This window comes from Sorex fumeus, unplaced genomic scaffold (genome assembly GCF_029834395.1).
Source record: "Sorex fumeus unplaced genomic scaffold, SorFum_2.1 ptg000165l, whole genome shotgun sequence".
Classification (NCBI taxonomy): Eukaryota; Metazoa; Chordata; class Mammalia; order Eulipotyphla; family Soricidae; genus Sorex; species Sorex fumeus.
The window spans coordinates 747,832-764,626 of NW_026606222.1; the positions used below are offsets into that span (position 1 = coordinate 747,832).

The 16,795-nt window shown below is 44.1% G+C and overlaps 1 protein-coding gene across 2 annotated transcripts in view; it reads right to left on the reverse strand.

Annotated features, from left to right (window-relative positions):
• SHISA9 (shisa family member 9) overlaps positions 1–16,795 on the reverse strand; it is a 261,789-nt gene that overhangs the window by 63,458 nt on the left and 181,536 nt on the right. The gene's annotated exons all lie outside the window — the stretch shown is intronic.

The following is a 16,795-nucleotide window of genomic DNA, read 5'->3' on the forward strand; positions in this document are numbered from 1 at the left end:
ACCGGTGTCCATTAGCATTGTTACGTGCTCAACAAATTCTCCGGGCACCCTAGTAAACTAATCTTAATAAATTCACAGCAAAGAGAGCTTTGCTCACTGACCAACAGATGCTAGATGACCTCTCCATTGTCCACCTGTTGTGGACAATGAACCTACTGGAGACAGAAGACTCTGTAAAGTACTTTCTCTGTCCATGGTCAGAGCAACTGGAACCCCCCCCCCCCCCCCTAGCAGTTTCCTTATCAATCCAGTTGGACAGAATCAACATTTTCCTAAACTTAAGACTCATCCTAATTTTAACCAAATTTTCTCACTGCCTTCATAAAGTAAAGTAAAGTGAAGTAAAGTAAAGGCCCTCCCGTTGATCATCGATTTGCTCGAGCGGGCCCAGTAACATCTCCATGGAGACTTTGTTGTTACTGTGTTTGGCATATTGAATACATCATGGGTGGCTTGCCAGGCTCTGCCGTGCGGGCGAGATACTCTCGGCAGCTTGCCGGGCTCTCCGAGAGGGGCGGAGGAATCGAACTCGGGTCAGCCATGTTGGCTGCATGCAAGGCAAACGCCCTACCGCTGTGCTATCGCTCCAGCCCTACTGCTTTCATATGAAATCATTAACACATTTCCCTATAGTCTTTCTAAAAGATTCTTCCTAATCTCAGGCCCCATATCACGACCTTTGCTTCGTTCTAAGTAGTGACACTCACCAAATAGCTTATATGATGGTCGCTTCGTTTGGTGGGTTGGTGGTGTGATGCTGGGAATTAAGTCCAGAGCCACATACATGCAAGGTAAGTGCTCTCCCATTGAGCTACGTCCCCAGCAAGTTGTGTTCTTTTCCAATAGTGTTGAAGTTTTGATAGATTCATCTGTATCCCCCTGGAAGCATTCTGCATTAACCTGGGGGCAGACATGTTTGGGGTTGAACACAAATTGAGCTGGAATTCTGGTGGGGCAGTGAAGAATAGCCGGTATGGTTCCGGGAAGGGAAATCTCATTCTTTCAACTCTTGTCCTATTTGGGTTGCTTTCTGAGTGATTTCAAGCAAGCCACTTAACCTCTCTCAAAAGTATATAAAAATAATACATGATGGACCCATAGTGGGCTGGAGCGATAGCACAAAGGGTAGGGTATTTGCCTTATAAGCAGCCACCACGGCCGACCCGAGTTGAATTCCTCCGCCCCTCTCGAAGAGCCCGGCAAGCTACCAAGAGTATCTCGGCCACATGGCAAAGCCTGGCAAGCTCCCCATATGGTGTATTCGATATGCCAAACACAGTAACAATGATCACAATGGAGACGTTACTGGGCCTGCTCGAGCAAATCGATAAACAATGGGAGGACAGTGACAGTAGCCCCATGGTAATTATCCCACAATCTAAAAGTTGCCACTTAAAAATAAATGTGATGATTGTCACCCATTGCCTCTTTTGCAAACCACAACACCTAATAAGAGAGAGAGAGAGAGAGAACAAAAGGGAATGCCCTGCCACAGAAGCAGGGTGGGATGGGGGTGGGGGTGGGGGTGGGGGGGGAAGGATACTGGGATCCGTGGTGGTGGGAAATGGGCACTGGTGGAGGGATAGGTATTTGATCGTTGTATAATTGAAACCCAAGCACAAAAATTTGTAAGTCTGCAACCGTACCTCATGATGTCTCACTAATAAAAATAAATAAATAAATAAATGAAATAGAAAAAAAATAAAAACAGCTTGTTAATTAACATTATAAAAAAAAACAAAAACAAAAAAATTTTAAAAAATAAATGTGAGAGACTGGAGCTATAGCACAGCAGGGAGGGCATTTTCCTTGCACGTGGCCAATTCAGGTTCGATTCCCAGCATTCCATAGGGTCCCCCGAGCATCGCCCTGGAGTAATTCCTGAGTTCAGGGCCAAGAGTAACCCCTGTACATCTCCGGGTGTCACCCAAAAAGCATAAATAAATAAATAAATGTGATTCACAAGATTAACCCTCTGACGGGGGCAGAGAGATGGTGTGGAGGCTAATTCACTCATCTTCCAAGAGTCAACCCAGTCCAATCCCCATAGATCCCTGAGCATCTCCAGCAGCAGATCGAAGCCCTTCATGCACTGCCGGGGTGTCCTGAGTAATTAATTCCCAGTACTACAGGGTCTGAGTAACACCCACATCCTTAAGCCTTGACACTGGTCCACTGACCTGATTGGCTGATAATTGCTAGGAGATGCCCCCAATGTCACTGCTTGGAAGCACTGTTTGGAAGACTACCTCCCTCAATAGTAACAATAAAAAGAAGTAGTGTGACCATTTCAACGGATTTAAAAAAAAAAAATTGATGAAATCAAGCATCTTTTAAAACTGCCCAGCCAGCAAAGAAAAGAGATTATCTTTTAAGTTGATAATAGCATCTGTGAAAAAATAGAGAATTAGCTTTGGAATGGTGAGACATTCAGCACTTTCTCCCTAAGGTCAGGAGCCAGGCAAAAATATAACCACTTTCATTTTCTAGTCAACATTTTACTGCAGGTTCTAGTCTGAACAATAAGCACAAAAAGGAAACAAAACCTATAAAAGAAAAAAATTAAAACCATCTTTATTTTTAAGGAAGATCATCATCTATGTAGGAACTTCCCTGGGACCCACAAAAAATAACCTTAGTAAAATAAATGCTTTTAACAAGGTTAGAGGATAAAAAATCAATAATAAAAACTTGATTGTATTTCTATAAATTAGTAATGAGCTGTTGGAAATCAGGAGGTAAAAAATACCACTTGCAAGGTATACAGATATTAAATACTTAGAGAAAAAAATCTAACAAAGGGCATGAGAGACCAGTACACTGAAAAGAAAAAGACCTTACAGAAAGTTAAAAATGCATCAAGAAATGAAATGATGTACCACATAGTTGTTTTAGAATACTTGGTACTATTAAAATACCATTTTTTTCCAAATTAATGTATAGATTCAAAATCCAAGCAGACTTTTAAAAATAGAAATGACAAGTAGTTTCTAAAATTCAGATGATAATTTAAGCAGTATATAATAGTCAAAGCAACTTTGAAGAGATTTCAAAAAAAAAGATTTGCTTAGAGATGTTAAATGATAATCTGAGGTCAAATGAGTTTCATCCTTCTCTATCCCCATATGATGTTTGGGTCTTAGGAGGTGCTCATTTTATTCCTCTGGGATTCGTGTGATGTAGAGTTTCTTTGCAAGCAGAATTTTTTTCCTTGACTCCTGATGGGGATCTTAGAAACATCAGCTTTCTGTAGACAAGAATCTGACACTCAGGTAACTTGGATCATTGGCTCAGGGCCACCTAGATTCTGTTCAACAGATTTCAGGTCCTTAAAATCAGTTGTCTTTAAGAAAAGAAAAAGGATATGTACTGACTTAAAATTTCTCCCTTTCTCTGTTTTCCACTCAAATCGAGACTATTATAAATAACACATTCACCTATTTCCCTTAAGAATTACAATGGATAATTCCTGACATCTCAAAGACAAAAATATGAATTCAGAAAAGTATCTGTCCCACTTTGTTCACTGCAGCTTTCAGTTGAACAGCCCGGATATGAAAACTACCAAAATGTCCAATGGCAGATGCACAAAGAAACTGTGGTATAGATCCACTACGGAATACTATACAACTGTAAGAAAAGATGAAATCTTGCTATTTGCTGCAGTAAGGCTGAAACTGGAGGTCATTATGTTCAGGAAAGAAGTCAGGTCATCATGTTATGGAAAGAAGTCGACAGAAGGGGGGCTGGAGCGATAGCACAGCAGGTAGGGCGTTAACCTTGCACATGGCCAACCCAGGTTCAATTCCCAATATCCCATATGGTCCCCCGAGCACCGCCAGGAGTAATTCTGAGTGTAGAGTCAGCAGTAACCTCTGTGCATCGCCAGGTGTGACCCCCCCCCCAAAAAAGAAAAGAAGTCAGAGGGAGATGGACAAATACTGGGTGATCCCAGTCATCTGGAGTATTCAGAGAGACAAAACAAGGAAATAGTATGAAACAATGACAAACCCTCAATCTCAGATTACAAAACTCAGAACAGCAAGCAGGGAGAAAGGAGGGAATGAAGAGGTGAACTAGACATAATATAAGCACATTGGCGAAGGGTCTTGAGTACTTTGGTGGTGGTGAGGTACAGGAACTGTACATTAAGACCATAAATAAACGTTAGTCTCATTGTTATTCTCATTATAAACATGGTTACCTAAACTACAATTTAAAAGAAGAACTAGGATAGAGAAGAGGCAACTTCTGACAGGATAACTACTCCAAGGTGATTAAACAGTTATTTTCCAGCCTAATTCCTCTTCTTCCTATCAGTCTTTTGCATGTAAATGACTCAGCTTGCTTTTCTTTCCAGAGCACTTATTGCTGAAGTCGTTTTCAAAGGTTCTGACATTGATTTTGCTGAGATCCTCTCCCGGTTTCTCTTATGACACTGATCATACAACTACATGATTAAGAACCATCCACTACATCAAGTGGCATTATCACAAAACCCTGTGTGTAACCCATCACAGAGACCTAAGTAGTAGCCTACTTATTTCCAAAGCCATGGCTGTAACCTAGTTCTATCATCCAAGAGACTTTGGACAAGGGGCTGGAGCAATAGCACAGCGGGTAGGGCATTTACCTTGCACACAGCCGACCGAGGTTCGATTCCCAGCATCCCATATGGTACCCTGAGCACTGCCAGGAGTGATTCCTGAGTGTATGAACCAGGAGTAACTCCTGTGCACTGCTGGGTGTGACCCCTCCCAAAAAAAAAAAACCAAAAAACAAACCAAAAACAAGAGACTTTGGACAAGACTTGAATTTGTTCTAATGTAATTTGGTCTCTTTTTCTCTCTAGCAGTGCTGTATATTAAAGTAGCACATGGCACCCAGCAAATGATGGCTGCTATGACAACATCCTAAAACAATATCTCTTCATCTGTTTTTCCTTGACAGCCTTCAAAGAATTACCTGAAAATTGTGTTTCATTTGTATCTTAATGATTGCTCTAGTCAAACTAATTGCTCTGTTCTCTGTCTCCTAAAAAAATAATTATATCCATATATACTCATAAATCTTAAAAATTCATATTCTCCTTAATTCTGTGTATCAACTATGTCTTCCAAGAAACCATGACTTTCTATGTACCTCATATCTCCAAGAAAATCCTTTATCCCATCATCTTCAAGTACCTTCTGGCTACGTTTATGAAACCACAAATTACTGTGAATGTTGGGGCACTGAATGGGTCGATTTACCTATGGAGAGCCACATCTGAGATTCACTTTGACCATCACATTTTCCCTGTTCCCAGTAAAGTTTCCAAGGAAACTAATCTTTATATTTCCCCTTGCTACTACTTTTTAAAACTGGCAGGGAAAAATAACCAGATATTTTTTCCATCCCTAGGTAAGGTACCAAACTCTCTACCATTCAGGCCTCCCCCAACTCTGTATTGAAAGTGGTGGGCACCCAAATGTCCCATTGCCTATAAAAAGGGCTGGAAGCTCTAAGAGTCAGGGTCTGGAAGCATTGCCAGTTCAGAGGCAAGGAAGGTTGACTGGTTCCTCGTTGTCTGGCTTGTGTCCTGGGATCTAAGCCAACACTGGGCAGCTGGGGAGAAAATGTCTTTAAGAATCTGGTATCTAGGGCTTCAGCAATAACACATTTGTCTTGCACATGACTGACCCAGGTATGATTCCCAGCATCCCAGCATCCCATATTGTCCTCCAAGCACTGCCAGGAGTAATTTGGGAGTGCAGAGCCAGGAGTAACCCCTGTGCATCGCCAGGTGTAACCCAAAAAGGAAAAAAAAGGATCTGGTATCTTAGTCAGAAAGAAAGAGACATACATAGAAGGACTGCACTCATTTGTGGCATACAAAATAATATGAGACTAACACTCAAGGACTAGAGACAAGGGCCAAGAAGATGGTTCCATGGTTGGCAGCCTACCTCATGAGCTGGGGGAGAAGGCAGCTGCGATAGAGAAGAGATAACTAAGTCAGTGATGGTTGGAGGAATCACTCGGGATGGGAGATATGTGCTGCAAGTAGATAAAGGACCAAACGTGATAGTCTCTCAGTATCTGTATTACAAACAATAAGGCCCAAATTTTTTTTATCAGCCTCTCCTTCCACATCCTTCTCAACTCTGCCGTATTCAGGGTCAGGGGAATGAGATCCATTTTTTTTAACTGGATTTGGCACATTGAATACACCATGGATAGCTTGCCAGGCTCTGCCGTGTGGGTGGGATATTCTCAGTAGACTGAAAGCACAAATAAACTTTACAGGTGTTCCTATTCAGGCATATGTGCTGATATGCTACTCTCGGTAACCTGCCGGGTTCTCTGAGAGCGAGAAAACAGGATGTGAACGCTATTCGGGTCTCTCAAAGAGGAATTGAAAGAGCTATCCTTGGAGTATCACGCTTCACTCAAATGAGAGATAGAATCCGGAGTTCCGACCTACGTCAATGCTCAAGAATCAGGGACCTGTCTCGTTTGCCAAGGCATCGAAAATCAGATGGGCTGGACACATAATGAGATTTAGAGATGACCGCTGGACTAGAGCCATTACCGACTGGATTCCACGGGACGTCAAAAGATCCCGTGGACGCCCACCTACGAGATGGTCAGACTTCTTTGTCAAGACCCTGAATGATTGGTTTGAGGCTCTTCATGTTCCTAGAACGAGCAGATGCCATTGGGCTATGCTAGCATGCAACAGGGATGAATGGAGACATTACTGGCACCCACTCGAGCAAATTGATGAGTAACAGGATATCAAGTGATCAAGAAGGCCCAAAAGTAGAGAGAGAGTATGGAGGAAATTATCTGCCATGAAGGCAGGGGAGGGCTGGGGTGGGGAGGGAGATATGGAGACATTGGTGGTGGAGAATGTGCACTGGTGGAGGAATGGGTGTTCAATCATTGTATGACTGAAACTCAAGCATGAATGATTTGTAACTGTATCTCATGACGATTCAATAAAAAATAAAAAAATAAATAAAAGATAATAAAAGAATCTGGTATCTTAGCTATAGTTAGGACAGCTGAAAAGGAGATGGGAAAAGAGAAGAAACCTGACTCCAAAATGTGAGAAAGTTAACTGTTTCAGAAACTGTTTGGTAAAACTATTGTAAGGTGGATTCAGAGAAATACACCAGAGCATTGAAAGGGTCCAGTAGATATGGGGTGAGTCACAGGAGCCACTAAGTCTGTTAACAGAAAGGCCGGGACCGCTGGGGCAGTTGTTATCAGAGATGTCACAAAGAATTAAGCTTCCCCTTCATTGATTTTTGACCATTCTAGGATGTTCAACTTTTTTTCAGAGGACCCTGGATAGACCAGAGCTCCCTATAGCCCATAATTCTCTGTACTCAGAACTGCCTGGAACCAGCCAAGACAGAAAAGTTGGAGAGTTTCTATCACTCCTTTGAAATATATGTGCCAGAGGCTTTACCCAGGGTTTGTTCACCTTTTCTAGCCGATGATGTGTGAATCTTTGATTCAAAGTTCAACCTTTCCATCTCTTGCCATGAGGAACGGGGTTAGGGAGAGCCGCCAGGGTCCTTTCAACACCAATATCTACCCCAAGGCTCAGAATTCACTTGTTAGCTTGGAGCCGTTCTTCTGAGAGGTAGAGTGTTATTATCCCCCATCCTTCATCTAAGTCAAAGGCAGTGGAATGAGGAGGCTTCTGGGAGATATAGACTCCATCCGATCCAAATGTTCCAGTGAAAGTATTCTGATAGATCTTGCACATGTGACAAGGAAATTGTTAAGTGTTAGGTTCAGAGAACTGCATATATAAATGGAGGCCGAGGAAGTGTAAAAACTGTCCCTAGAGATCTCTAGGGACAGTGTAAAAACTGTCCCTAGAGATGTGAAAACTGTCCCCAGACGACACACAGTAGAATTTTCTCATCAGATGTTTTAGGTCTCTTATCCAGTGCTTGGTTTGGGACTTCCTAATTTGATATCATTGGTAAAACACGACCCAACTTTAGGACCTATAGTCAGCATTGAGCTTTCCAGTTTTGTAGAAAAGGACAGTTGTTGGGGGCAGTTATTATCAGAGATGTCACAAAGAATTTATATGGACAATAGGAAAGGACAATTTATATGGCCCTTGGTCACCTAATCACCTAATACACACCAGGAAGGACCTATATCAATCAACAGGTCATTTATGAAGAGCATATTCTCATTAATCAGAGACAGACATGAATAGTAGGAACAGAAAACCCAAGTCTGTCAACTAGACTCTCCTTCATGCACTCTACTCTTCCCAGAACATTCCAGCTACCACCCTCAGGGGCGTGTGGATCTCTGGCTACCTCTACTCTCTCCCAACAGTGTTCACCTGACTCACTCTTCTCCTTGGATGGGTCAGCACTGACATTTTCCAAGCATCTCTACATTCTTATTTCATTTCCTCAACACTCACACACTTAGATAGGAAATGACTTTATCTCTCCGTTTATTTTTTTTCCTACTGGCATATGAAAACTCTCTAAGAGTAGATGGCTATTGAGCTCATTAACCATTTCATGTGCAAGTACTTCACGAGCACTTAACATACGGGACCACAATAATTCTTAGAAATGGCTCTTTTTTCCCCAGAGGAAGAAAAAAAATTGTATAGTTGGTGATTTGTGTTGAGTTTGTTTTGGTTTTTGTTGTGTCTTTCACTCATCTTAATCATCGCGTTCATTCTCTGTTTCGGGAGAGATGAAGTTTACTTCCTAGATGCTGAAAAGAGGAGATACTTTCTACTTGCTTTCTCCACCTCCCTTGCAAATCAAGCAAGATTCTGTGACCTCGGTTTGGCCAATCAGATGCCTCAGTCATAGACTGTGAACCGTGAGTGGATGGATCTAGAAAAAGGGAGGGTAAAGCTTTGGAGGATAAACACCGTGGCAACATCCAGTGTCCTGTAAATGCAATTTGAAGGATATCTCTTGCGCCATATTCATGGTATCGATCTGGTGGAGGAGGTCTCTTTCTTGACTTGTTTTCCAACTAAGTTTCCAAGAATCTTAGAAAAACCTCGTGCTATCCCACATCCTTTCAATAAATATATTCTCTGCTAGAATCATTCCAAGTGTTTTTTATTATTCGTCATTAAGAATTGGGAACTGATTCAGTCTCAGGAAAGATAAGAAAGTCCCAGCCAGGGCGAGACAGAGCCAGCGAGGTTTGCACTGGGAGGATGCAGATGAAGCCAGGCTTTCTCTGCCTTTTCTCCACTTCCCAAGAGAGGACGCTGCTGGGGAGATTCTCATCCCATTTTCCAATAGGTAGCACTGCACTGTAGCACTGTCCTCCCGTTGTTCATCGATTTGCTCGAGTGGGCCCAGTAACATCTCCATTATGAGACTTGTTACTGTGTTTGGCATATCAAATACGTCATAGGCAGCTTGTTAGGCTTTGCTGTGTGGGCAAGATACTCCCAGTAGCTTGCTGGGCTCTCCAAGAGGGGCAGAAGAATCGAACCAGTGTCAGCCAGGTTGGTCATGCACAAGGCAGACGCCCTACCACTGTGCTATCACTCCAGTCCTTCCAAGTAGATCCTCAGCAGAATTGACCACCCAGCATGATGATTGGGTGTGGGCTATAAACTCTAGTTTTTCCTGATGACCCGCAATTCACCTCTTACCCCAACACCTTCCCCACTACCACTGCCACTTCAGAACCTCAAATCTAATTCAATAAAACACAAGAGCTCCCATGAGCAGGACTGAGACCCTTGACAGCACAAGGGACCAAACAGAGGGATTGGAGACAATCAGTGGATCTGAAGCAACTGTGCTTGAAACTTTCTTCTCAGACTAAGATTCCAATCTGCATCTGCCACCAGATCCTGGGAGTGTAAATAAGTGATCAATGGTAGGTGTGGGGGGTCTCCCTCCTGTGAGAGATTGAAGGACAGTCTAGAGGGAACAATCGTCTTCCAAGGGAAACCCTAAAGAACTCTCATCTGTTTTCATATATGCAAAAGGGGATAACCCCACAGTCTCTGCAGCAACTCAGCAATTAAAATGTCATCAATGCATCTAGAGACACTTTATTCCTGTGGCATTTGCTATGTGTCACGTGTTTTAAGGACTTCTTCTATGTAAATCCTATCAGTCCTCATCTAAACCTCATGCAGACGGGACTTTCATTATCTCTGTTTTACTGATGAGAAAGTGGGGCTCTGAAAGGCCAAAACGCTTGTCCAGTGACAGCAGGTAATTGGTACAGCTGGGAGTTGACCCCAAGTATTCCAGCTCTACACTTGGGCTGCTTCAGTCTAGTACCTGCTAATCCAGTAGCAGAATGTGTGTGGGATACAGCTCTGCAAGGGAATTTATGCATCTTAGCAAGCAAATTACTGAATGGCAAGGTAGGTGAAAGACTGTCACAAAGGGGGATGGGTTTCTGCCTTGGCGTCCTATGTTGAACAGACGGGGGGGGGGGGGGGCTTTTAAGCAGGCTAGCAGGATGAATGAATGGACGGAAGAATGCATATGGACCATGAGAACTCAGATGGCAGCAAAAAAAAAAAAACACAGAGGAGAGAGATTTTTGGAAGCAAGAAAGAGGAGTGTATAGAAAGCAAGCTCTGAATGGGGATCCTCTGATCCATGCACAAAGAAGCCCACAGCCAGATTTCCAAAGGAAATTTGCAAGTTGCTTCTCTCTAGGGCTATTCAAAAGGGGGCGGGGGGAGACAACCAAACAAACGCTACTTCCGACGTGTCCAGTTCCTTTGTGTCTGGTTGTTTTAATTGTGCACGCTGAGTGCAGAAGAGGTCAGTGCCTCTTCGTGGTCAGAGGTGTCCATGGATTACAGTAGAAAACCCACATGTGCACAAGGCTCGAATTCCGTCTCTCTGTGTATGTTCACGTACTGTTGCACATCTCAGGGAGTATTTGCAGAAGCAGAGCATTTCTAGCGAGGAGTTACTAATGGGATGCCACGAAATTGAGTTTACCCTGTGTCAGGCCCTATAGCACACTTCGAGTCCCGCGCCGTGATGCAGGCGCACCCAGTCAACCACGTGGATGCGACTCTTGTCGGAGCTGCGTCACTCTGTGTTAGGTAAGTGCAGGCTCAGACCGGCAGGATTCTGCTCCTTATCCCAGGCTACGTGAATAGTGCCAGGAAGGCACACTTTCCTGGACTGGAAGGAGTAACAACGAATTCAAAGACCTATCAAGAAAGTCTTTTCAAAATACCATTCAGTTTAGAAGCAGCAGACAGCCGCCTGCATTTTCTTGCTGTGTAAACACATTCCCACCACCCCCACACACTTAATCACTTTGGTGTTCCTGCAAACATTCTCTCTCTCTCTCTCTCTGTCTCTCTCTCTCTGTTTCTCTGTCTCTGTCTCTCCCCCCGCCCTTTTTTTAACAGTCTCTTTTTCAAAAACAAGATTGCTCCCCCAGCAACTGTTTCTAAGCACATTCTCTCATTCTGGGAAAGAAAAAAAGCAGGGAAAGCCTCCTGTTACTATACAAGGAACACAGATCAGGGCTGAGGGATAGAGGAAGAAGAGAACAGGCAGAGATGCTGATGGTACAGGTAGAAGTCTTCTTCAAATGCTCCCTTGGCCCAGAAACGTGCCCCCCAAATATTTGTTCAAAGGCTGTAGTCTGATTGCTCCAACTAGGATCGGGTCCTCCTTCTCCTGAATGTGCAGTGCTTGTTCACAAGTACACACAGACTGCTAAAATGTCAGTCATTCCAGAAATGGCCTGGTGGATTCAGAAGAAAATTGCAGTTATTTCTCTCAGAGAGGAGGCAGCTCACTCACCATGGAATGTTCTCAACAGCATGCTGACTTCCTCACAGTCTCCAGAATGATCTCCAGGATCAAGGCTGGGAGACTAGAATGAAAGAACTCTTTCCATCCAGACCGATTTCCTTTCACTGGGTGCCTTTATTCCGATACAAAATTCTGTGCCTTTCATTTTTTCCAGTGTATTCTATCCTAGGATTTTACTCCACGTCATTTCACGTGTTCTATTCCCCATTATATCATCCTCAGTCACTCCAGTCCCTTCATGTTCCAACTCATTCCAATGGCATCCATTCTGCCCTACTCTCCTTCTGCCTTGTTGGGACGTCTCAAGTGGTTCCACTTCAAGCCACATATCCCATATCATTCCATTACATCCATTCAATTATTTTATGGTCTTCTCAGCCATTTCCACAGATTTCAAACTACTCCTGCTAAAAGTAATTTCTCAGCACTTCGGTGCATAAAAAGTCTTGTCCCCAAGGGGAATGGAGAGAACAGAGTCCCCATCATTATGATCTATTGTGGATCACTAAAATCAACCTTCCACAATCATGGAACCAAACTGTCATCTTCACAAGCCCAGTTAAGTCAAGAATCACAGACAGAAAGCTTGACATCCTCTCTACACGGATCACCAGTAAGAAGCCCAGCTCCTCTGTGCCGTGCGGAGCAGATGTTAAGGCTTAATTAAACTTTGAAGCCAGACAATTAAGTGGTCGCTTTCCAGACTTTCTCCCTTGTGGCTACAGTAGATAGGGTACAGAGCACCAAATAGCCTCGAACGTCTCAGTGGCTTGAACCATAGTGTTATTTCTGATTCCTGATTCGTGTCTCTTATATATTGGTTGCAGTCTCTGATGCATGGTGTTCTCACTGAGCAAAAACAAACAGACAGAGCAGCCTCTGTCGGGAACACTGTCTACCCCTATAGTGGAGGGGAAAACCACACGGCAAATTATGTATTTGCTCTTAAGTCTTTCTACGTAGAGGTGATCCACTCCATTTCTACTCATTGTCGCTGTTTCTAAATCCTCCTATCTACTCACAGGGCAAGAGATGAGAAGTTGCAAGTAGGGAAAGAGAATGGCCAGGGGAAATTGTCATGTGCTTGAGAGAGGAGTTGGAGATATCCAATGTACATATCTAATAAGTGTGAGGGCAAAACTGATGCCATGTGGCCCGGTGACCACCATCCTCCAGAGGCCACCGGACAGTCAGATTTGGGCCTGCAGTGACGAGACACATGGGGCCTCACCAGATGGGGATGAAACCAGCCCTTTCCTCCCCACCCAGGCAAGACCCCAAGTCACCGCCTACAAACGGTCTCTCTGGCTCCTGATGAAGCTGATAAATGGCCATGATCCCAGAGACTCAGAAACAAATCTCAGTACCCAGCGGCTTTTGGCAGAAATGCATCTGGACCACATACAAGGTGGCAGCCGCCTCAGAACTTATTGGAAAGCCAGGTATGAGCCAGCGGTGATGGGCAACTGCAGTCTCATGGGAAGAGGGGTGGTACCGGCTCGTCCTTCATGCCCTACTGAGGTCACGAGTTGCCCCCCACAAGCGTCTCTCTGGCACGGCCATGGTTCCAGAGGCAAAAGGACTTAGTAAAGAGCCCGGCAGCTTGCGGCAGAAAAGTGAATGGACCATGCGGTAAACTACGGTGCCATGCCTCCCCAGTAGGGAAAGGGTGTTGCTCCCTTCCGCCTTTCTCCTCCCCCCCACCCCCAGCAGCAAGATGGACGCCGCCTCAGAGCTTATAGGAAAGCCAGGTGTGAGCCAGCAGTGACGGGACAACTGCAGTCTCATGGGAAGGGGAATGGTAGCGGCTTGTCCTTCATGCCCAACCGAGGTCACAAGTTGTCCCCCATGAGCAGCTCTCGGGCACAGCCATAACACCAGACATACAGAAACCAATCTCGTAATTATCTGGCTCTTTGCAGAAATCCAAAATCATTATATGATTCTCAGAACCACCTATAGAAAACAAAGTATTTCACAATGCCTTTTCAGCAATTCTGATTGTTGGGGGGGGGGGGGGGATTCTAAACAGTAATGGTGCATCTTTTGTCTAAATAGTGAATGTAATCAATGTAGAGAAGAGTTAAGTGGAAATGATCTGCCTCACAGGCACTGGGAGGGGTGGGGGGGTATGTTGGGGTTCTTGGGGGTGAAAAATGAGTACTGGTGAAGGGAGAAATGTTTGATCATCGTATGACCAAGACTTAAACCTGAAAGCTTAGTAACTTTTCCTACAGTGATTCAATAAATAAATATAAGAAGAAAAATAAATAAATAAAACTATGGGGAAAAAAGTAAGGTGGAGTTCATGCCCAAATCAATCAGTTAATCAGTGGCTGAATAAATAACAGTACTCCAACATAAGAAAAAAAAAAAAACCTAATGCCATGACATTAAATCTCTACTAGGCCTCAGTGTCTGTTTCCCCAAAGCAGGACTTTTTTTTCTGTTTCCCCAAAGCAGTTTCTGGTAAACTCCCAGTTGAGTAATTTGAGTAATAAGGAATTGGGCTCTGGAAAGAAAGATGGCGGCCACACGGGAGCCTTGTGGACAGCAGGTTTGAGCCAGGGGTGGGGGCGGCAGGGACCTCATGGGAAGGGGGGCGTTCCGGTCTGTCCTTCACGCTCTACCGAGGTGACCAGTTGCCCCCCACGAGCGGCTTTCCGGCACGGCCACGACTCCAGAGCACAGAAACCAATCTCTTAACTATCTAACTTTTAATAGAAATACTTCCAGGGTTAATAAGTAAAATAGCAGAAATCCAAAACTGCACGGCCGCTATCGTGGCCGTGCAACATCATTTAATTCTTAAACCCAGCTGTAGAAAGCAAATCATTTCACAACGCTTTTTCAGCATGTCTGATTTGGGGGTGGGGGGGGTCGTAAACTCTAAATAATAATGGTGCATCTTTTATTGTAACAATAAATCTAGTAGATAGAGTGTTAACTAGAAAAAAAATAAGGAATTGGGCAGTTGGGTCTGGCTGGTCATGAAGGGTCACTGCATCCTCCTTAGAAACTGTTACTAGCCATTGCCTAATTGCTGACCACCATTGTAATAGGGCTGATGCTAAAAATAAACCAGTACATGAATTGCTTCTTACCTCTGAACCCTATATGAACTGCGTGTGATTTGGAGTCGGGGTTCTTGTCAAGACTCCACTGTGTTGGATGAGACCTGGACCCTAGCTCAAGTGAGCACTGGCTTGGGCTAGCAGTAAAGCTCCTTTGCTTTTGCATTATCGTGTATGGACGTGGTCTCTCTGCAATTGGGGATCTGAAACTCTGGCACAGCATAACTACCATACCCTTGGATACCCCTAACTTTACTCCTGAGTCTCGGGTTTTCTTACCGGGAAAGTGGAGGTCATTGCGCTTGACCTCTTACATCTGTTGCCAGTGTTCGGTGAGAGCGCATGGACTCAGCACACAGGAAATGCCTAAGAATGTACGTCCCTGAACTCCTGCCTAGATCTCTCTGCCCCCATCCTTTTCAAAAGCTGCAGAGATGCAAGCTGGATGGCTGTGATTGGGACGAGGCGGGGGCTCTTGGTCCCCACCCCCACCCCAGCCCTCAGATCTGTTGCCTCTGTTTGCGACAGGAGCTTCTACCACGTGCTCGCTGAGGATCCATCTGCTTGGCAAATGGAATTATATCACAACACTGATTTCTGATGGGCACAGACCAGTATCCAGAGATGTTTCATTCCCAAACATTGCAGAAACAAAGTACCACACTTCCCAGAGCAGAAGAGTCATCAAAATGAGCGATCATCAAGTACAATATTTTCTCCTGCTCCAGAGATGACTGGCAAACACCCAAGAACATCAGATTTTCTCCCTCCCCGAGGACCATATTTCTCTCCTTGCTGGAATTTTTAATGGGTAGAAGCGATATTCAGAGCCAGGTTTTGCTTCATTCAAAGGCCTTGGGGGAAAAATGATCTGATGGCCCTCTTACCTTTGGGGAACTCAGGGCTGGAACTCCACTTCCACATTCTAGGACGGTTCAACAACCCATGGAATATCACAACTTGAAGAGCCAAGAACAAGAAACGTCTGCTGCCTATCAACTTAGGAAGCCAACAGGAAACAATTTTCTCCTCTGCGCTTGAGTTCAAAACAATGGTTCTTCACCCTAAGCTGGTTGTAACTGCTAAGCTTCTTTCCATGAAGAGCCCAATACAGAAAGAACCACACCTCCAAAGGCCATTCGAACCTTAGCCTTATGTTGTTTTACTCGTGAATATCTGTGTTCATTCCCCATCGCCACAATAGCAAGCTACCATATACCAGGCAGCTTAAAACCACACAGTACCTTTCATGTCTCAAGGCCAAATCTCCATAATGGGATTTCATGTCTGTGGAGCTTGTTCCTTTCTAGACACTCTAGGAGAGAATCGTTTTTGTACCACTGTTGCCCTCTAGAATTTTTGCTCATTCTTCAGCTCTTCCATAGTCAAAATCAGCACTGGCTGGTGTAGTTGTTCTAACAATGCATCACTCTGACACACATGTCCACCTTTAAATAAACCTTGTAATTGCAAGGGGTCACCTGGGTAACCCAGTCTAATCCTCTCAAAGTCAACTGTACAAAATTTTTAATAGCATTGATCTTTCTTGTGATGGTCCATAATATTCAGTTTCCAAGATTTGAACATGGAGCTCTTGGGGAGGGAGGAAAAATTATTTTGCCTCTGGCCTTCAAGCATTTAGTGTTCCAGCACCAGAAGTGTGACCTTCCCTTTACCAATATCTCCAGTTTCCCTCCCAATCGCAAGCTGTCCCCTTTGGCACAAAACAAATTTACTTTATGTTGCTTATTCCAATTTTGGAAACTGGGAAATAGGTAAAGGTAAAGGTAAAGGTAAAGGCCCTCCCGTTGATCATCGATTTGCTCGAGCGGGCCCAGTAACGTCTCCATTGGAGACTTTGTTGTTACTGTGTCTGGCATATCGAATACTCTCGGTAGCTTGCCGGGC